Source organism: Chenopodium quinoa, unplaced genomic scaffold (assembly GCF_001683475.1).
Source record: "Chenopodium quinoa cultivar QQ74 unplaced genomic scaffold, ASM168347v1, whole genome shotgun sequence".
In the NCBI taxonomy this organism is placed as follows: Eukaryota; Viridiplantae; Streptophyta; class Magnoliopsida; order Caryophyllales; family Amaranthaceae; genus Chenopodium; species Chenopodium quinoa.
Window position 1 is genome coordinate 1,236,633 of NW_018743033.1, and position 23,025 is coordinate 1,259,657.

Here is a 23,025-nt window from a genome sequence, read left to right on the forward strand (position 1 = left end):
GGCCCACTTTTCTAATCTACCAGATTTTTCTACCTTGCCAAGAATTTTTTCCAGCGGCTGATCAGTTAAGACCACTATTAGATGGCATTCAAAGTAAGGCCTCAACTTCCGAGCGGCTACCAATACTGCATATGTAACTTTTTCGAAGTAGGGGGTAGCGTGTCTTGGCATCCGTCAGCGTTTGACTGACAAAATAGATCGGCTGCTGGATTTTTTCTTCTTCCCTTAGCAACACCATGCTTATAGTGGCCGAGCTAACTGCCATATATAATTACAGGGTTTCTCTGGTCTTGCCAGTGTTGGGAGTTGAGCTAGGTGCTCACGGATTTTCTTGAAGGCTTCTCTTTGTTCATCTTCCCAAATGAGCTCTTTAGATTTTGGGAGTTTTAGCGCTTTGAAGAAGGGCAACCCTTTGTTCGAGGCTTTAGAGATGAACCTGGACAGGCACTACTAGAAAACAGGTCATTTCCGACGGAAAAATTCCGTTAGAAACACCCTGAATTCCGTCGGAAAACATTGTTCCGACCGAAATTCCGTCGGAACGTGTTGTCGGAAGACCCTTTGTAGGAAAAACGGCCATTTCCGTCGGAATTTCCGTCGAAACAGTGTTTTCCGACGGAATTTTTTCGTTGGAAGAGGTTTTCAGGTACCGCAAAATCCATCGGAAATTCCGTCGGAAAATTTAATAGGAAAAAAAAAGCCCCACCCACCACCCCCTGGCCCTACAACCCAGATCCCTACCCACTAGCCCACCCCCTACCCCTATAACCTAGATCCCCACCCACAAAACCCCCCTAACCTACAACTACCCACAACCCACCACCACTACAACCCACCACCGAATACCCACAACCCACCACCAACTCCCCCCTCCCCTGCTTAACACCCTAATCCACCCCACCGACACCCCCTAACCCACTAACGACGCCACCACACCAGACTCACACCAAACCCCACCGAAACCACCCCAACAGCAGCCCACTACCGACACCACCACAATCCCCCCACACCAAACCGAAGCCACCACACCACACCAGCCCCCACCACCACCGACACCACCACACCACACCACCACCCACATAATAAACGCAAACAAAAAACAACAATTAACCCAAAAAAACCAAAAACAATTAAACTTCGAAAATCAAACGAAAATTAAACATAGAAAATAAAAAAAACGAGAATTAAACATCGAAAATCAAAAAACCAAAAATTAAACATCGAAAATCAAACGAAATATATAAATACACAATTTTGAAATAAATTTTATAAACTACCATTACAATTACATACAAAATTTACTACATCTACACTTTAACTAACCTAAATTACAAGATCTACGAAAACAAAAACCTTGAAACACATGGCTGGCGACGGTGGTTGTTGCGGTTTACGTTGATTGTTGTTGTTGACGGTGCTCTCGTTGTTGTTCACGGTGGTTGGCCATGCTAAGCTATATAACAATGTTGAGTAAATTGTTGTTGTAGAAGAGGAGAGGAGAGGAGAGAGAAAGAGAAGAAGAGACAGGCGAGAGAGAAGAGGACAGGAGAGAGAAAGAGAATGAAGGAGGAAGAGAAGAGGAAAGAGGAGAGGGAAAGTGAAAAGAGGCGGAAGAGAGGAAAGAGAAAAGAGAAATGAAAGGGATCTGAAATTAGGGTTTTAAGTAGTTATTTCCGGAAATTTTAAGTAGTTATTTTTTTTTATTTTATAAAAAGCCAAAATCCGTCGGAATAAGCTAAAAATTCCGTCGAAAATTTAATTTTCCGACGGTATATTTCGTAGGAAATTTCCTACAGATTTTAGTTCCGTAGGAAATTTAATATTTCGACGGATTATACCGTCGGAAACTTCCGACGGATTTTATTTCCGTTGGAATTTTAACTTTCCGACGGAATATTTCGTCGGAAAGCCTATATTTTCCTACGGATTTGTATTTCGTCGGAAAATTTCCTACGGAATAATAATCCGTCGGAATATCTGAATTTTTCGACGGAAATACGTGTCTGTCGGAAATCGACCTATTTCTAGTAGTGAGGGCAGCCATTCTTCTAGTGAGACGCTGAACGTCCCTCTTTGTTTTCGGCTCGGGAAGTTCAAGAGCTGTTTGTACTTTGGCGGGATTGGCATCAATCCCCTTTTTGTTGACCATGATGCCAAGGAATTTTCCTGACTTCACGCCAAAGACACACTTCTTTGGATTCAGCTTCATTTGATGCTTTCAAAGGGTGGCAAAGGTTTCGGCTAGGTCCGTAACATGGTCTTTGTCTTCTTTGCTTTTGACAGTGGAATCATCAACATAGACTTCCATGTTACGAACTTTTTTCCCGGCGAAAACCTAATCAACCAACCTTTGATATGTTGCCCCCGCATTTTTCAATCCGAAGGGCATCATTTTATAGTTGTACACCCCGGTGCTTGTTACGAATGCCGTTTTTGCTCGTTCATCGGGGTGCATGAAGATCTAATGGTACCCAGAAAATGCATCCATGAAACTAATCAAGGCATGGCCACTTGTCGAGTCGACTAGCTGATCGATCCTCGGCAAGGGATAAAAGTCCTTCGGACAAGCCCTGTTTAGGTCCGTGAAGTCAACGCACATTCTCCAGGTGCCATTTGCCTCTTGAACCATCACCACATTGGCCAACCACTTTGGATAATGACAAGGTTCAATGAATCCTGCATCTAGGAGTTTTTTTACTTCAGCTGCGATGTCTTGGTTCCTTTGAGCAGAGTAATTCCGCTTCTTTTGCCTAATTAGTCGACATGTAGGGTCGACATTAAGCTTATGAGAGATGATATTCGGTTCAATCCCGAGCATGTCTGCTGTCGAGAAAGCAAAAACATCTTCGTTGTCCCGAAGGAGTTGGATAAGTTCAACACGGATGCTCAAATCTAGTCCAAGTCCGATGCTGACACATCTTTCAGTATCTCCTTCGGCCAACTCTATTAACTCAGTCTGATTGTCCAGCTCCATAGCTTTGGCACTAGACTCTTTGGAATCCGGCCTGCTGTCAATATCAGCAGGCTTCCCAGACTTTGGCTGTGGAACCAACCTTTTCCTTCCCCAAAGATTTTTCTTTTGCTGGGGTTCCTTGGGCTGAAGCACTTAAGCCCTTAGGCCTTTTTATGCATCGGTCCTTTTCTTTTTCCTCCTCATCATCCCGATCGTCGCGGTGACTTGTGGATGGTTTGAGGTGGTTGCATCTTCGAGCTTCCTTTTGGCTGCCCCAAATTTTTTCGGAGTGTCCCTCGTCCGAAACATAGATCATTGTTTGATGGTACGTTGAGACAACTCCTTCGATGTCGTGAATGAGGGGTCTCCCCATGATCACGTTATACACAGATGGAACATCTACGACCAAAAACTCGGCCATAATATTCCGTTGTACTAGGCCTCGGCCTATGGTGACAGGAAGTAGAATCTTCCCATCTGGATATGATGAAGAACCATTGAATTCAGATACCGGGAAAGGTATTGGAGTCAGGTGCTTGCTCTCCAACTTTAGCTGGTCGAATGCTCCTCGAAAGAGGATATTCACCCCGCTACCACCGTCGACGAGGGTTCGCCAGACGTTGTGGTTTGCAATGCCCGTCAAAATCACTAACGAGTCGTCATGGGGGTATACCACCCCTCGGCAGTCTTCGATTGTGAACAGGATGTTCGGCACCGGAGACTGAGTTGCTCGAAATTCCACATGATTTACTTAATGGGTCAAGCCCCTCAAGTGGCGTTTCAGTGCATTTCGAGAGGTTCCTCCGGAAATGACAAGGATGTCAAGGTTTTCCTTGTCTTACGGCTTGTCTTTCTTCTGGAGAAAATCCAAATGCTGCCGAGAATCTTTCTCCGCTCTTTTTTCCTCGCGACGATCCGCAAGGTATTTTTTCAGATAGCCTTTTCGAACCAGATCTTTGATCTAATCCTCCAGCTGGAGACAATCCTCGGTGCGATGTCCAGAAGATTCATGGAACTCACACCATCGGTCTTTGCCTTTTTGCTGATGCCACGGTAAGAATGGCCTTGGCTTCTTAAACCTCCCCTCGTCTTTGGTTGTGCTGTAGATTTTAGCACGAGGAAGAGTGAAGGGAGTGTAAGAATCGTATCTCCTCGTGTACGGGGGGATCTTTTCTTTCATCGGCTCAAGTGTCGAGGACAATTCTAAGGCTTTTGCCTTCCCTTTCCTCGATCCCTGGCCTTCGGACAGTTGTCCTTTTACTTTCCCAGCCCCGGATTAGGACTGGGATTTTGTTTTGTTCCATTCTTCGGCTCGGACAAACTTGTCGTGGGTTCGATCCCTACAGACGGCGCCATGCTAGCTTCCTCCAAGGTCTGCGGGGGATGCACGACCATGAAGTCAAGGAACTTTCCAGCTTGCAAGCCATTTCATAGTGCAAACACGGAAAGACCCTGATCAAGACTTGTAATTCTGGATGACTCGTTGCTGAAGCGAGTCAGATAGTCTCGGAGGCTTTCATCCTCCGCTTGCTGCAGACTCATCAGTTCTGCAATTGTTTTCTCTCGGCGGTTTGCTGTAGAAAACTTGCTCTTAAATTTGTTGGAAAGGTCTTTCCAACCGGTTATTGAGCCCTCTTTCACTCCCTTGGTGATCCACGCTTGTGCAACACCTTTGAGAGTAGTTGGAAAACACTTACACCAGGTAGCCTCGCACCTGGGGTTAAGGTACATGTGCCCCTCGTAAGAGGCAATGTGATCCTTCGGGTCCGAAGTACCGTCGTAAGTGATGTGCGCCGGTATCTTCACTGTCGGCACATGCTCTTCCAATATCCAAATTTGGAAAGGAAAGCTGGTAGGGACCATTACGGCCTTCCCTTTTTGTCTAGCCGAAGAGACCTCGCTTCTCCCTCTTAGAGAGGTGGAAATGGAATTTGTCCCCGGCCGAGAAAATTCGGGGTAGGGCCTGGTTCCCTCTAGGTAGGTGAGGCAACTACGCACGTTTACCTCCCTTGAGCCTAAATGTTCATGAACGCTTTGGCGAACAGGTTCTTGCCACGTAGAGGTGGTATTGCTGCTCCTAAAGCTCCTAGAGTCCTAGGTTTCGGAATTGTCAAAGAACTGAGAGTTCTTTTCCCTTTCCCGCTCGGTCCTCCAGGTGTCCTCCTCCCACTTGTCCCCAAGCTCCTTGAAGGACGGAACTTGTCCACCCTCCTCTTGGCCAATTCTCCTTCTTAGGTGTCTCGGCGGAAGAGGTGAGGAATCATGGGGTGTTAATGGGAGTTGGCCTCCTTGGGCCTTCAAGAATTCCATGCAGACCGTTACGACCCTCACCGTAATTAGGTCTTTCCTCGAAGAAGATCGAAGGACCATTCTTTTTTGCACTCTAGGCGCTTTTACCACTCTTAGTCATGTTTTTTCTAAGGTTGGTTGACTTTTGGCTTAATTTAATGTATATTCCCCACAGACGGGGTTAAATTGTATTTGATGGTATGAAAATAATAGGACCTTCGGCAGATCCTTTTCGAGGGAGAAGACTGATCTCGGTCCAAGTTGTGACTGGACCGAGGATTTCCTGCACAGTAAACACACATAAACTAGCTCGGGGGTGGTTGCCGAGGAAGGTCCCTCCGATGCTTTAGTCAGTTCAGTGAGAGTAAATGCTATGCAAGAGAATTAATTGCTTGAGGCTGATTGTGAATATTTCTGAATGTATCATAAATGAGACAAATGAAGGCTTTTATACCTTTACTCAATAGAGGAGAACTGGGCCTTTGAAGTTAAATGGGCTTGTCATGCTGAGTGGGCTTGGCTGACTTAGCATGCTTTTGGAGAGTTGAACCTTGCATTGGACTTTTGTAATTAAATCATTTGGACTGGCCCAATTAGTGATGACTGAATTGGACCCAAACAGTTATATTTGAAACAAAACTAGTATTTAGCCCATGCATGGGTTGAACTTTTTGTTAATTTTTTTTTATTGAAGGGTTGTTCTTTTGATACATAAATTGCTTTTGGATTGGATGTAAGCTAAAATATGTGTCAAATGCAACCCTCCTTTTTACATTTTTTTTAAGGAGTTATTAGAGTCGGTAATAAGCGACTTAATCAAAATAATTTGAGCACAAGATTATATATGGGTTAGATACTATGTGTATAAATTATTTTGATTAATTTGACTGTTTACATTGCTTAATCTCTTCTTCGAAATGCATGCCAAAAACGTGTGTTGGTTTTTAAAAAAATAGAAGAAGTAAATTCATAATATCAATGCTCTACCATTTAGCTAATGCATAAACCTACGTAGAATTTAAACTCACATCCTTTGTACATTTGCACAATGCTCTACCAATTGAGCTAGTAGGCTATTGTCATTTGACCATAGTACAGACAACGACTATAAACAAAAGATACTGTCCAATTTTAATTATGTATGTCATTAGTAATGATTATAATTTACAAAACCTCTATAGGACATGATTACACCATAAAATTTGGTCTTTAAATATATTGTATGCCGATTAAGGTATGCCCATATATATTACGTAGTACTTGTTAGTAATACCTGGAAAGAACAACCGATGCACAAAAAGACACTGTATAAATTGTTAGTAGCAGTGTTGATTCTTTCATCTGAATGCACTAGTAGTTATAGTTACCTCCTGCACGCGCACGATTACATCTCCATACTCTGGAGTTTGGAGGAATCCAAACTAACACCTTCACAACAATGCTACCCCATGTACCTAAAAGCAAAATCTAACTTCATGTAAATATACATGAAAATTGCATCTTATCACATTACTAGTTCAACAACTTTCATAGAAAATATTATACTGTCTAATTATACTCAACTATACTTCTCCAAACGAACAATTTGGATGATCCCAAATTGTCTACTGTAATAGGTTACAACTGAAGCATAATTCTAAATTAAATCCCACATTCCCACATATGTAGCTCTTTATTGGGTGATTGTGCCTTTTGAACAAGTATTAATAGATGCTAATCCTTTTTACTTATATTTATTGGAAATGTAGCTATCTGATTATAAATCACGGGGAGTGAAAATTTGTTATATTTCGAAACCCAGTCATCAACTTATAATTAAAATTTACATAATGCAATGTAAAAATAAAGTCTATCAATTTAAACCTTTTTTATATTCTAAAAATAAATCCTCCCAAAATTTTGGCTTTGAACTGATACTATGACGTATTCCGTATCAGTGATTTAGTGATCGATAGACTCTGATCATAAATTTAAAAAATTCAACAATACTATTTAAACATCAATCCCTAGAAATATAAAAACTTTTGAAAGTGAATTTCATTAAACTAGAAAAGATGTAATTTTTAAAAGGATAAACATTGCAAAGATAAAGTATGATTAGATTGACCACAACAATTCTGCATGATATTCACAATTTTTACGAAATTTATGACAATTGGATAGAAATTTGTGACAATTGGGATTGTAAATTCATAGCTTCTCACGGCCCATTCGTCAAAGTAAATCTATCAAAAACAGAAAAGCCATCAATTACTATAAATCAAGTTTTTGTGCATGCAAATCAGAATTTCAAAATCCTTAATTTCTTAAACTTAAATTTCAGACCAAATTAGCCAAAACAATCCCACAAACTTGACGACCCAAAAATTCTTATAATACAGCAAACAATTACAATGATAGATTCATAGATAATGAGAGTGATAGACAATAAGAATTATGAAAAAACTTTATTTGATCAATTTAAGATATTAATTTTGTAATTTACGTACCATCTTTTTAAAAAAAAAATAAATTTGCCACCAATTAATGGATTGAAGGACGAAACCAATTATTTGGTGGCAAAAGGAAATCTTACAAGTAATTTTTGGTGCCAAAAGCAATATATATATATATATATATATATATATATATATATATATATATATATATGTGTGTGTGTGTGTGTGTGTGTGTGTGTGTGTGTGTGTGTGTGTGTGTGTGTGTGTGTGTGTGTATATATATATGTGTATATATATATATGTGTATATATATATATATATATGTATATATATATGTATGTATATATATGTATGTATGTATGTACATACATATATATACATACATATATGTATATACCCAATACCACATATATGTATCCAAAACCGGCGTTTTTTTTAAAAGATGTTAAAAGTCAATAAATCTTACAAGTAATTTATTTAAAAAAAAAATTAGTAAGTTTTAAAATCCCACATAATTATATTGTAGATTATATATGCAATACCCAATACCACAAAATACCAATTGACAAACTTTCCTTGCTTGCCACAAATTAACCATGCAGGCTACGGAGCTAAAATGTGGAGGAATATTAGTTGGTTGCACATTTGATCATCGTGTAACTGATGCTTACTCAACTAACATGTTCGTAGTATCTTGGGCTGAGATAGCTAACTCAAAGCCAACCTCAATGGTACCCTCTTTTACAAGATCACTCCTCAATGCTCGATATCCTTGTTTTTATGATCCCTCATTGAACGAAATGTACGTACCTATTTCGTCCTTGACTCCTGGGAAAAATGAACTATTATCAAGCAAACATGAACCACTTGTTAGCCGTATATACCATGTCAATGCCAAAGAAATCGATTATATTCAACCTCAAGTATAAGGGACTAAACTCGAATCCTTTAGTGCGTTCATGTGGAAGTTAATATCGAAACATGCTAGCATAACGGAAGGTAACCCGAGTATTGGAAGTTCCAAGATGTGTAAAATGGGCATTGTAGTGGATGGTAGAACAAGACTAGGTAATAAGGGCAATTGTAACAAGCAAAAAAGACTAATTAGTAGTTATTTTGGAAATGTGCTCTCAACTCCCTTTAGTGAGAAGAGGATATGTGATTTAAATTCTAAACCATTAAATTAGGTGGCTCAAGAAGTCCAGAAAATTATGGAGAAGGCGGTGAACAATGTGCATTTTCCAGACTTGATCGATTGGATAGAAGTCCATCGTCCTGAGTCATGTCTAGCGGAGATCTATAGTAGAGGGACGGATGATGGACCGACATTTGTAATGTCATGCGGACAGCGATTTCCTATATCAAAGGTCAATTTTGGTTGGGGTAAGCCAATGTTCGGATTATATCATTTTCCATGGGATGGTAATGCAGGGTATGTTATACCAATGGTTAGTAGCACCGAAAATGGTGATTGGATTGTTTACATGCACCTTACAGAAGGACAATTGAAATTCATTAAAAAGGAAGCAAGTCATGTATTTAACCATTACAAACTTTCAAGGTGAGATTTTACCTAGGATACTGATCTTGGGCACAGGGCACTCACAACTTCACAAGGATCACAATATTACTAAGAGCATAGCTAGCCGTTAACCATTTAGGGTGGTTATTAGGTGAGGGAGTGCAAAAATATTATAAACAAATGTAGAGAGAGAAAAAGAAGGAGAGATAAAACAATTACCTGGTTAAAGCTTTAACCAGGCTATTGTGACATGGTTATTGAATAAAATATTCACCCACTTTTGCAAGATTCTCCACTTATTGAATAAAATTTATGGGCAAGTATTGGGATATATTGGTTATGAAATGGTTATAAAAGTGGTTACAAATGAGGTGGAAGATAGAGAAATGAATAAAATAAATGATAACCACAATAATTGTGGCTAACCATTGGGTATACTCTAAGCAACATAGATGATGTTATTGTCTTATATTCGTACAATATATCACTACTAAATAAACTTTGTCTTCTTTTATTTTTAATCCTAAAGTTCGGGATAAACTTTTGCTCTTTTTGTCCTTATTAATTGTCTCAAAACTAACCTATCGATTTTCAAAAAGTTGTGTTGAATTTGTAGGTATTATTATCATTTAACATGTGAGGTAGAAAATACTATTAACGAGAGACTATGGGGACCAAGTTAAATGAAAAAGGAATGAGGAAAAACTCAAAGGTACAAAAAACAAAAAAAAAAAAAAAAAAAAAAAATTTATTAGAGCAATTTTTAAGAGACAAAAAGAGTAACGTATAATAGGTAATATATAATTGTTTTTTATAATTGTGCATTTGTAAAGGGTTAATTTTTGTAGTATGGTTTTTACAAACAAACTAGTTATTTCCTTGAGGACCTCGTCATTACTTTTGGAGATTATATAGTACTACGTATGTTATTCAATTTATTAAAGTTATCAACATGATAACAAAATCAATACAAGGTTATCTATTTTGTACACGTAATATAGTGTTTTTCGCTTTTACACCAAACATTACTTTAACCAGAAATACATCCCTCTGATGATAGTCCTGTTGTTAAGGATATAAAACTATAAAAGGTCAAATTGAAGTACAAAGTGTAAAGTCTATAAGACGAGTAAACATACATTACTATATTAATTAATTTTTCTCATAAACTACACCTAAGTAAATGATTTATTTGAGGGACCGAGGCAAATCTTTAGCAATCTAATTGGGTTGCATAAGTAGGTCAATTGATTACCTACTTAAATTAAAAGTTGATTTAACTCGAACCTAAAGCTACTTTATGAAAATTTCTTGAAATGAATTTATACAAATCCGAAATAAGTTGGTCCAAACCCAACTAATTTAACAAAAATAAAATAAAAATAGATGGTCGAAACAAACCCAAATTAAGCATGTATTAACTAGACAAAAAAAATTGGTAATGCCTTAAACCCAATACAAACTAACACTGTACAAACATTAAAATATACCATCCCAAACCTTAAAGGTCGTTGTTTGACCTAGTCGGAATCAGAATTGTTTGAGCTATAGCTGATATAATGAGTAATGACATAACTTGACCCGAACATCCAAATTGCCAATTCTATAATACCTACTGTCCTACATGAGCCAAGTAGTTTCAAAAGCAAAGGAAACTTTAGAGAAATTGTTCCGTTACCAGCAACAGAAGCAAAACTTCGCAATCTCAACCTTCCGACAATCGTTTATTGCAGTATTGTGCAGTCCGTCGTTCTTCCTCAACGGTTAGCCATCAACACCAATGGTATCTTCTTTGCTATTTCTATTGAAACAATTACACATTTTATTCTAAATTTTAAAGGTTAGAATTGCATTAATTTTAGTCTGGATTTGATTTACATACCTGTTAAAGGTTGAAAGCATCTAATTGTCCATTGGTTTCGTCCATTGATGCAACCAAAACCTATAATTGTCCAATAATGCAAGGAAGCTCACGCCAACAATTACTGTAGTCTTAAATGATAATAATATTTGTCCATTGTCATTTTTAGACCTCATGTTGGTATGAATATTGTACCAACATTAGATCTAAAAGTATCTATAGCCTTTATTTTGGGTCCAATTAATCCTCGATTGGGCCTGGTCCACAAATGATATAACTCAAAGCCCAAAAGCAAGGTTTAACTCTCCAGCCCAGTGCCAAGTCAGTCAACGATCCGGTCAAAGTGGCAAGCCCTCTTGGCTCCAAGGGCTTGAGTCCTTTAATTGAGCAAAGGTATAAAAGCTAACATTCACTTAATTTTACATTCATTCACAATCAGCCTCAAGCACTAAAATCTCTTGCATAGCTCATTCTCTCACTCTTTTAAACACTGTACTGACTTCGCCATTGGAGGGGCTTTCCTCGGCACAACCCCCGAGGCCAGTTCTACGTGTGTTTTCTGTGTAGGAAATCCTCAGCCCAGCTGTCACTTGGACTGAGAACAGTCTCCCCCCTTGAAAAGGGCCTGCTGAAGGTCCCATTGTTTTCATCTGAAATAATTTGGCACCGTCTGTGGGGAAGATACAAAAAATCAAGCCAAAAATCAATCACTCCTAGCGAAAAACTAAGAGTGGCAAAAGCACCAAAAGTGCTAGAAAGAAGGGTGGTTTTACCCCCTTACGAAAGGATAGGGACATGATCACGGTGAGGGAAAATCAACCAATTTCGCCGTCACCGGAACCATCTTCTCTTTCCTCGAAAGCTCCCAATTCTCAAGAAAGGGAGGCTTCAGGAGACTCCTCCTCACACCACACTCGCCAGCCAACAACTTCACCCAGGCCGAGTGGGTCAAATGCGAGGAGTCCTCCACCGAATAGTCTGCACTCTCGGTCCCAGCCGAAAGAAACCCCTCTGTCGGGGCCCTCTACGGAGGAAGTGGCTAGGGTCGCAGCGGTTTGCATGGAATTCCTTAAGGCCCAAGGGGGTCAACTCCCATTAACGCCTCACGAGTCTTCACCTCTTCAACCGAGTTACCTGAGAAGGAGAATCGGTCAAAAGGAAAGTGGACAAGTTCCACCCTACAAGGAACTCGGGGGAAAACGGAAAGAGGACACATGGAACATCGATAGGGAAAGGAAGAAGAACCCTCACTTCTTTCATCACTCCATAACACGGGACTCAATTAGTTTCCGAAGCAGCAATACTACCTCCACTCATAAGGAGTCTGTTCGCCGAAGTGTTCATGAACGCTTAGGCTCAAGGGAAGTGGACGTGCGTAGCCGCCTCACCTTCCCAGAAAAGACCGGGCCATATCCAGAATTGTCTCGGCCAGGGACGAGAATCACTTCCACCTCTCTAAGAGGGGAAAGCGAGGTCCCTTCGGCTAAGCAAAGGGGGAAGGTGGTAATGGTCCCTACAAGCTCACCCTTCCAAAGTTGGATATTAGAAGAGCATGTGCCGACATTTAAAATACCGGCGCACATTACTTATGATGGTACCTCAGACCCAAAGGATCACATTGCCTCTTACGAGGGGCACATGTACCTCAACCCCAGGTTCGAGGCTACCTGGTGCAAGTATTTTCCAACAACCCTCAAAGGTGTTGCACAATCGTGGATCTCCAAGGGGGTGAAAGAAGGCTCTATATCTAGTTGGAATGACCTTTCCAACAAATTCAAGAGCAAGTTTTCTACGGATAACCGCCGAGAAAAGACAACTGCAGCAAGCCGAGGATGAAATCCTCTGCGATTATCTAACTCGCTTCAGCAACGAGTCGTCAAGAATTACAAGTCTGGATCAAGGCCTTGCCGTATTTACACTGCGGAATGGTCTGCAAGCTGGAAAGTTCCTTGACTTCATGGTCATGCATCCCCCGCAGACCTTGGAAGAAGCTTTGGAACAAGACGAAGAATGGAACAAGAAGAAATCTCAGTCTCAATCAGGGGCTGGGAAAGCTAAAGCACAACTGTCCGAGGGCCCGGCATCGAGGAAAGGGAAGGCTAAGGCCTCAAAACGTCCTCGGCTGCCGAGCCGAAGAAAGAAAAGATTGCCCCCTATGCGGGGAGATACGATTCTTACACTCCCCTTACTCTTTCTCATGCTAAAATTTATAGCACAACCAGAGATGAGGGGAGATTTAAAAAGCCTCGGTCGCTGCCACCGTGGCATCAGCAAAAGGGCAAGGACCGATGGTGCGAGTTCCACGAGTCTCCTGGACATCGCACTGAGGACTGCCTCCAGCTGAAGGACCAGATCGAAGATTTGGTTCAAAAACGCTATCTGAAGAAATACCTCGCGGATCGTCGCGAGGAGAAAAAAGCCGAGAAAGATTCTCGGCAAGATCTGGATTTTCTCCGGAAAAAAGACAAGCAGCAAGACAAGGACACCCTTGATATTCTTGCCATTTCCGGGGGACCTTCTCAGAGTGCAGTAAAACGCCACTTGAGGGGTCTAACCTACCAAGTGAATCATGCCGAGCTACGAGCGCCTCAGTCTCTGGTGCCGAACATCCTGTTCACAGCCGAAGACTGTGAGGGGGTGGTGTACCCCCATGATGACCCATTGGTGATAGTAGTGGGCATTGTAAACCACAACGTCTGGTAAACCCTCGTCGACGGCGGCAGTGGGGCGAATATCCTCTTTCGGGGTGCATTTGACCAGCTGAAATTGGAGGCCGAGCACCTAACTCCGATACCCTACCCGGTATCCGGATTCAATGGCTCTTCATCATATCCAGATGGGAAGATCCGTCTTCCTGTCATCATCGGCAAAGGCCGAGCAGTGCGGAGCATCATGACTGAATTCCTAGTTGTGGATGCCCCCTCTGTGTATTACGTGATCCTGGGGAGACCCCTCATTCACAACATTCAGGGAGTTATCTCGACGTATCATCAAACGATGATATATGTTTCGGACGAAGGACACTCTGAAAAAATAAAAGGTGGCCAAAAGGAAGCCCGAAGATGCAACCACATCAAGCCATCCAAGGGTCGCCGCGACGACCAGGATGATGAGGAGGAAAAAGAGCGGGACCATTGCGCAAAAAAGCCTAAAGGCTTAAGTGCTTTGGCGCATGGAACCCCAGCAAAAGAAAAATCTTTGGGGGGGGGGAAAGGCTAGTTCTTCGTTCGGGCCGAAAGACTCAGAAGATCATGCAGAGTCTAGGAAGCCTGCTGATATTGACAGCAGGCCTGAATCCGAAGAATCCAGTGCCAAAGCTATGGAACTGGATAACCAGAAAGAGTCAATAGAGTTGGCCAAAGGAAACTCTGAAAGATATGTAAGCATTGGACTGGGGCTTAAACCAAACGTTCGTGCTGAGCTAATCCAACTCCTTCGGGGCAGTAAAGATGTGTTCGCATTCTCGGCAAAAGAAATGCTCGGGATTGATCCGAACCTCATCTCTCATAAGCTTAATGTCGACCTGGCATGTCGGCCTATTAAGCAGAAAAGGCATAACTACTCCGCATAAAAGAACCAAGACATCGCAGCTGAAGTCAAAAAGCTCTTGGATGCAAGGTTCATCGAACCTTGTCAATATCCGGAATGCTGGCTAATGTGGTGATGGTTCAGAAGGCAAATGACACCTAGAGAATGTGCGTTGACTTCACGGATCTAAATAGGGCATGTCCGAAGGACTCCTACCCCTTGTCGAGGATCAATTAGCTAGTCGACTCGACAAGCGGCCATGCCTTGCTTAGCTTCATGGATGCATTTTCTGGGTACCATCAGATCTTCATGCACCCCGATGACCGAGCAAAAACGAAATTCGTTACAAACTCCGGTGTATAATTACAAAATGATGTCCTTCAGATTGAAAAATGCGGGGGCAACATATCAAAGGCTTGTTTATCAGGTATTCGCCAAGCAAAAAGGCCTTAACATGGAAGTCTATGTTGATGATTCTATCGTCAAAAGCAAGGAAGAAAAGGACCATGTTACGGACCTGGCCGAAACCTTCACCACCCTTCGCAAGGATCAAATGAAACTAAATTCGAAGAAGTGTGTCTTCAACGTGAAGTCAGGCAAGTTCCTCGGCTTCATGGTCAGTAAAAGGGTGATTGATGCTAATCCCGCCAAAGTACAAGCTGCTCTTGATCTCCCCGAGCCGAAGACAAAGAGGGATGTACAACGCTTAATTGGCAGAATGGCCACCTTGTCTAGATTCATCTTTAAATCCTCAGACAAAGGGCTACCTTTCTTCAAAGCGCTCAAACTCCCAAAATTAAAAGAGCTCATCTGGGAAGACGAGCAAAAGCAAGCCTTTCAGCAACTCCGTGAGCACTTGGCTCAACTCCCAACACTGGCAAGACCAGCTAAAGGAGAAAATCTATACTTATATGTGGTACAATAAGTGCGGTGTTGCTAAGGGAAGAAGAAAAAGTTCAACAGGCGATCTATTTTGTCAGCCACACTTTGACAGATGCTGAGACACGCTACCCCCTACTCGAAAAAGTTGCATACGCAGTATTGGTAGCCGTTCGAAAGTTAAGGCCCTCCTTTGATTCCCATCAAATAATAGTCCTAACTGATCAGCCGCTGGAAAAAGTCCTCGACAAGGTGGAAAAATCTGGTAGACTAGCAAAGTGGGCTTTCGAGCTCACCGAGTTCAGTATCAATTATCAGCCGAGGGCGGCTATCAAGGCGCAAGCCATAGCAGATTTCCTAACCGAGTGTTCTTATCAAGAGACGCTCGACGAAGGAAAGAAAGTTTAGACCGTTTTCATGGATGGATCCCCCACCGTGAATGGTTCGGGGGCAGGGGTCGTCATAGCCTCTCCCGAAGGCAAATGCTTTGAATATGCATTAAAATTCTCGTTCAAAGCTTCGAACAACGAAGCCGAATATGAAGAAGCAATTGCTGGCTTAGAGTTGTGCATAGCATTGGAGGCCGAGCACATCTGTTTAAAGACAGACTCTCAACTCGTCGCAAATTAGATCCGAGGTGAATATGAGGCCAAAGAGCCCTCAATGATAGCTTACCTCGCAAAGATCAAGACTGCTATTGCGAAGCTAAGAACTTTTGAAGTCGAGCTGATCCCAAGGGGTCTGAATGCACAAGCCGATGCACTCTCCAAACTTGCAAGTTTAACTTTAACTGAGTTGAACCGATCCGTATATGAGGAGGTGCGCCGAGAAAGAATTGTGGCAAAGAAATTGACATATGTTGCGTTGCACATGAACCGAGCTGGATGGATCCCATCCTGGCTTAGAAACTTCGGGGAGAACTTCCCGAAGACAGAAAGTTATCCTCTAAGGTAAAAAGAATCAGCTCAAGATTCGTTGTCTTTAGAGGGGAACTTCTGAAAAAGTCCTTTTCAGCCCCACTATTGAAGTGTGTGGGTCCAAAAGATGCAGATTACGTCCTTTGGGAAATTCATCTCGGTATCTGCGGAAACCACATAGAGGGAAGAACCTTAGCTCATAAAGCACTAAGGGTTGGGTACTATTGGCCAACCATGATCACAAATGCGAAGGACCTAGTCAAAAAATGTGAGAAATGCAAAAAATTCGCACCAGTTATCCATCGGCCATCCCGAGATCTTCAGACAATCCTGAATCCTCTTCCATTCGCTCAAGGGGGATTGGATATATTGGGACCGTTTCCTGACGCTCCTTATCAGAAAAGATGGTTGATAGTCGGCATAGACTACTACAGCAAATGGATCGAAGCCAAGGCTGCTTCGAACATTACAGAGTAAACTATCAAGAAATTCATATGGCAAAACATCATCACTCGTTTCGGGATTCCGAAAGTTTTTGTCTTTGATCATGGAAGGCAATTTGATAATCTGCCGCTGAAGTGGTACACAGATCAGTTCGACATTAAACTGGCATATTCTGTAGTTTGTCATCCGCAGAGTAATGGTCGGGCCGAAGCAACAAATAAACAAATCCTCAACGCTCTCAAGAAGAGAGTTGAAGATAAAAAATCCAAGTGGATAGAGGAGCTTCCCGAAACTCTCTGGTCACTTCGGACAACAGAACAAGAGACAACGGGACATTCACCCTTTGAATTGGTTTATGGATTCGAGGCGGTGCTTCCAGCCGAAATTGGCTCGGAAAGTCTGCGAGTAAACCTCTTCTCAGCCGAAGAAAATGAGCAACTCATGAAAGAGTCCCTTGACTTCTTGGATGAGATCAGACATTCAGCTCGAGACAGAATGGCTGCCTATAAGCAGAGAATCAGCAAATTTTACAACCGAAGAGTCCATCAAAGACTTCTCAAAGTCGGGGACCTAGTTCTTCAGAATGTTGCTGCTGTGCAAAAAGGCCGCATTCACGGTAAACTCTTAGCCACTTGGGAGGGACCCTATGAAATATATGATGAGCTTCAGCTAGGCACATACCGACTTCGACAGTTGGATGGTACTGAACAAAAAAATCACTGGACCGCTGATGTACTAAAAAAGATCATGTGTAAATCCCGTCGGGGAAGAACAATCTATGTAAGTACATTCTCTTTAATTAATGAAAGGCCTTTGAGCCACCATTTATTCAAATTCAACTATGTTTCTATTTTTTCTGTCTTCTATGGTTTTTGCAAAAATTCAAGGTTTTTGTTCGGCGCTATCCGAAGTATTGCCTAATGAGGCATCATACTTCGGCAAGCCGCAAAGCCTGCCGAGACGGGGATAAATTTTAAAATCCCGAAGTATTTCCTAGTGAGGCCTTGTACTTCGGACGAACCCATTCCCCCGGGCAAAGAGGACATAGGCGCATCTTAAACACTGCCTAAAAAATAGGGACTGATAAAGCCCTGAAGTATCGCCTAATGAAGCATTGTACTTCGGATGAATCAGTTCCGGGTAATGATCGCATTTCTAAAGCATTGTACTTCGGATAGATCGTTGCCCCGGCATCGTGTTTCGGATAGTCGTTACCTCGGATGAATTAAAAGGGGTCACAAGAGTATTGCTCTCAAAGTCTATGGCTCTTGAGCAAGGATCAGAGCCTTTGAAAACAAAAATAGAAGAGAAAAAGAAAAATGGGTTGAAATTTCAAAGCTGGAATATTGTAAAAATTTCACCAAGGCAAAACCCTCGGCTGCACCGGGGAAGTCAAAGCAATTATCACAGAATCCTAAAGACATCATCTTCAGATTTCTGGGGGGGGGCAAGAGGCACTCATTTGGCAAATTCCTAGCCGAAGCTTAGTACTTGGAAAAAAATTTCACAAGTTGAAGCATCTGAGTAAAAAGAGTGAGGTAAAAGGAATACAAGCAGAGACAGTGCACTCTCAGATAAAGAAGTTCTCAGCCAAGTATATCTCCAAGCCGAATTTAATTTCTACACTTAACCAAATTTTGAAGAAGTTTGGAAAAAACAGCTAAAATTACAAAGAACAGAAAAGCAGGCAATGAGAGAAGAAAACTGAGAAAGTACTTCATAGGCATAAAGTGAGGATTTCAAAGTGTCAAAAAACAAGGAAGAAATTCTAACATCGGCAACCACCCACAAAGCGGAAAGCACAGGTGTCGAACTAAGTACAAAGTGCAAAAAAAAATAATATAAAAGTTTGTACAAATTCAAGGCAAGCCGAAAGCAAAAACATAGGCAAAAGCAGATGCAGCATCCGTCGATTAAGCACAAGTCGATCCGCAAGATTCTAAAGACGGCTGTCCGAGTTCCTATGCTTCAGTGTCAACATTAGCACTCGGAACCTGAGAAGGCGCAGCTCCGTCTGAAGACGAGGCAGGCTGGACAACTTCTTGTTCAGGCTTTTTAGCCTCTTCATTCTTTTCTTCCCGAGCCTCAGCTTCGACTTGACGAACCAGGAAAGCCACTTCAGTTGGGCTGGCCTCAGTCATATGGGCATCATCAGGATCCATAGACCAGCCCTCGGCTAAATCCCAATTAATCGCAGGTTCGACAAGGAAGGCCAGCCGCCGAGCAGTTTTGAAGTCATTCTCAAAGCCCTCAGCATATTCTTCCTCAGTATATATCCGAGTCTCCAACAGCTTCTGAGCAGCTTTGAGTTCAGTATTGGCTTTGGCACTCTCCTCTCTCTCAGCCTTCAGAAAATCCTTCAGCTTCTGGTTTTCAGCTTCCAGCTCATATTGCTTTTTCTTAGCCTATTTTTCAACAAGAGAAATCTGGCTTTGGTAGTCTTCAACCAAGAGGCGTCGAGTCTCAACTTCCCTTTTCACTCTCTCCTCAATGTGGGCCTTGAAGTCTGAGATGCTTTCGGCCCCATACTCTTATGTCAGAGCATGACCTTCGTCTAGCCATGGGAAGACAGTCTTCTCCAAACCCTGGCAGAAGGAGAGGAAGTTGGAGCTCATAGTCTGCATATCCGCCCTAAGAGTCGAGGCCTCGTCCTCAGTATTCAGCTGCTTCAGCTCGGCAGACCTGATTTGGCTCTCAGCCTCTTCAGCCTTCTCAGCTTTCGCCTTTAGTTCGTCGTTCATTTCCACAGCCAGGAAGTGGTTATGAACGACCTACAAGAAATCAAATAAGTAAGTAAGCTGAAGTTCAATACTTAAGATATTTTTTTCGCAAAGAAATCAGAAGTTTGGTGCAAAAAAGAATGAAAAACTTAAGAAAACTAAGTACAAAAGTTCACCTGCATCAGCAACCTTTGATTTTCTAAAAATGGGTCCGGCACTTTAGCAAGTGGCTCGGATGCCCCAGATGTCGCGCCTACCATCCAAGCTCGAGCCTTGTCCAGCTGAGGCAAGTTTGAGGTGTCGCCGAAGAACTCGGTTACCGAACTGCGCTTGGACTCAAAAAGGTTTCGAGCATGCTCAGGAACAGGCACTAAGGGGGCTGAGCCGAACCCCATCTCAGAGGACTGAAAATTCCTAAAGGAGCCGGCAGCTGAGGTAGATGTCACTTCGGTATTTTTAGCTTCTTCAGCTACCTTTTCTACCTCGGCCTCCTTTGGACCACCCTTGCTTAAAACAAGCGCTTCGTCCTCAGCATTGACGAGTAACGCATCGGCTTCTCTCCGAACCTCTTCGAAGAAATCTTCAGCCACATGGCCCAGAGATGGTGGGGGAGTTTTCAGCTCAATTACCCCCTCGGCAGGGACTTCAGGAGGCGGAGAAGTAATCTCCTTAGTCTCCTCCGGCTTGTTATCTTCAAGCCGAGGCCTTTTCTCGGGAAGAGTTGGGTCCCGAAACTATCCAGGTCGAACAAGTTGCCTCTTTCTTTTCTCGCCACCATTCCTTCGTCTGAAGAGTATTCAGGAATAGGATATGCTTTGGTTGGGTCTCCTTGTCTCTCTTCTCCTTCGTCAAACTGCAGCAAAAGAGAAAAGGGGGGCAGGGACCAGTATAAGCATAAAAAATAAAAAAACTTCTTCAAGCTGAAACTTAATACTTAGAGAATTTTCACAAGTTGAAAAGTTTAGGTAGAAAAAGCGAGGTAACCGAAGTTCTATACTTAGACAATTTTCACAAGTTGAAAAAGCATTAAAAACTCACCGAAGTTTCCAACAAACGCTCGTCTTCAGAATCCTCTTCTTCTCTCGGCCTAGCAGCTGAGGCAGAGGGCTAAGCTCCGCTTCGAGGAACTGCAACAGCAACAGTAGCAGCAGTGACTTCTTCAGCAGAATGGAGAAAGAAGGGATCAATCTTTTTATACCAAGGCTTCTTCCTCTGGTACTCAAAAGCGCAAACAACTTGAAGTTTCCTTTGATGTAGGGAAAGGGGCCGATCTTCGGACTCGATGATCTTCAGCGTATTTGTGATCGGATTCCTTTCTTGGCTAATCCCAAGCACTTCGTAGTCAATGCTTGAGTTCTCTTCGTACAACTCTGGAAAGTCAAAAAGAGTAAGAATTAGTTCGGCTGAAAGAGTTAGGCATCATAAATCAGAGAACAATAAAGAATTAAAAAGCCTTCGGCCCCAGCCAAATCCCTTATAGCCTTGGTATCTTCGTCTGAGGCCGACAACAGCGAGAATCTTCTCCTGGAAGTGTAATGACAGCAAGGCAACCAGGTACTCGGCACATTCGCCATTCGACCAGTAGCCCCGGGCATACGGCTTCGGCCAAATAACTCCATTTGGCGGCGATCGACATCGGTGAACTCATCAGGGCCGATACCAGACATTTTGGGATCTAGTTTCCTTAGATATCGGGGACCACCGAAAAAGTTCGAATGATCTTCGTCTGAGGGCGCTCGGATCTAGATCCACTGCCCCTTCAAATCCTTATCCGAAGTGTCGTTCGAATAAGATGAAAGAAACCCTTTTTCATCCTCGATCTGCCACCACCCAGGGCCATGCCATTTGTTAGATTGGGTGTTCGGCATGAGCTTATGAATGCAGCGAAAACAGTGTACGCTCGGCTCCAACCCGTAAAATAAGCAGACCCAGAGATAGGTCATAATCCTTCGGATACTCATGGGAGTCAACTGGGCCAAGGATATGTTGTATCCATTTAACAACTTTATGACGAAGGAATGGGCCGGAAACTGAAGCCCGTATTGTAACTGCCGAGTATAAACCCCGATATACCCAGGCGGGGTCGGTGGATCCTATCATTGGCACAGAGCATCCGACACCAATAACCGTCCTCCTCCATGATGCCGTAATCGATCTCAAGCTGCTCGGCAAAATAGTACTTGGCGTTATTCTCAATCCACCATGAGTAGGGCGCAACATTCATTATGCCCTCATTCTCTCTAACATCAGTCCACTCCCGTTCCTCATGAGTCAACGACCTTGATGCCAAAGTCTCTCTTCGGCCAGAGGTACTGGTTTCGGATGAGTCTGCAGGGGGAATGCTAGTTAGGGGCACAACACTCAGCGCAGCACCCCTCGAGACAGCGGCTGGCCCAGTCCTAGCATTACGGTTCCGGCCGCTGAGGAAAGGCATCATTGCCAAAGGACGATTCCGCCTCAAAATTAATTGCGGCACTTCCTCCTCTTCTTCCCCGGTGCTCGATTCAGACATAGCTGGTCCTTATCCCCGGTCGCCGGCCATTTTTAATCGAACGGAAATTCGAAAAAGCAAAAAAAAAAAGAAGGAAGTTCAAAAATCAAAGAAAGCTGAGGAAATTTCAGAAAAAATTACCTCTATCATGCGGAATTTGCCGATCTTTGAGTTCAGAGCAATGAATTTCACTTAAAAGCCTCGGATTGTTGGGTATATGTGAGAAACAGATTCAGGTGAAGAGGAAGATTTAGAGAAGAACTGGGTTGCTTGTGCGAAAATGAGTAAGGTGAGCAAGGATTATGGTGCGAGTGGTTTAAGTATCTTCCGGAAGCAAGATTTTCGGAATTCACGCCACTAATAACCCCATTAATCTCACTTTACTCACTGACTGTTCGTGTTCTCCTCCAATTAATGACCCACTAATCTTCTCTTCCAGTTATTTCCAAATTAACGGTTATTAGCATCAGTAACCTCTCAAACTTCTCCTAATTAAAGTTATCATCATTTGCTTCCCTCCAATTTTGCAAATCAAAACCCGATCCGTTACTCTTCCAAATCGGGTCAGGGGGGCAAGTTGTTTGGGTCCAATTAATCCTCAATTGGGCCTGGTCCACAAATGATATAATTCAAAGCCCAAAAGCAAGGTTCAACTCTCCAGCCTAGTGCCAAGTCAGTCGATGGTCCGGTCAAAGTGGCAAGCCCACTTGGCTCCAAGGGCCCTAGTCCTTTAATTGAGCAAAGGTATAAAAGCTAGCATTCACTTCATTTTACATTCATTCACAATCAGCCTCAAGCACCAAAATCTCTTGCATAGCTCATTCTCTCTCTCTTTTAAACACTGTACTGACTTTGGCATCGGAGGGGCCTTCCTCGGCACAACCCCCGAGGCCAGTTTTACGTGTGTTTGCTATGCAGGAAATCCTCGGCCTAGCTGTCACTTGGACTGAGACCAGCCTCCCCCCTTGAAAAGGATCTGATGA

General features: G+C 42.6%; 1 pseudogene; it reads left to right on the forward strand.

The window, feature by feature from the left end:
* The first annotated feature begins 3,402 nt into the window (after window positions 1-3,402).
* Window positions 3,403-9,245, forward strand: LOC110730630 (annotated as a pseudogene).
* The last annotated feature ends 13,780 nt before the right edge of the window (window positions 9,246-23,025 follow it).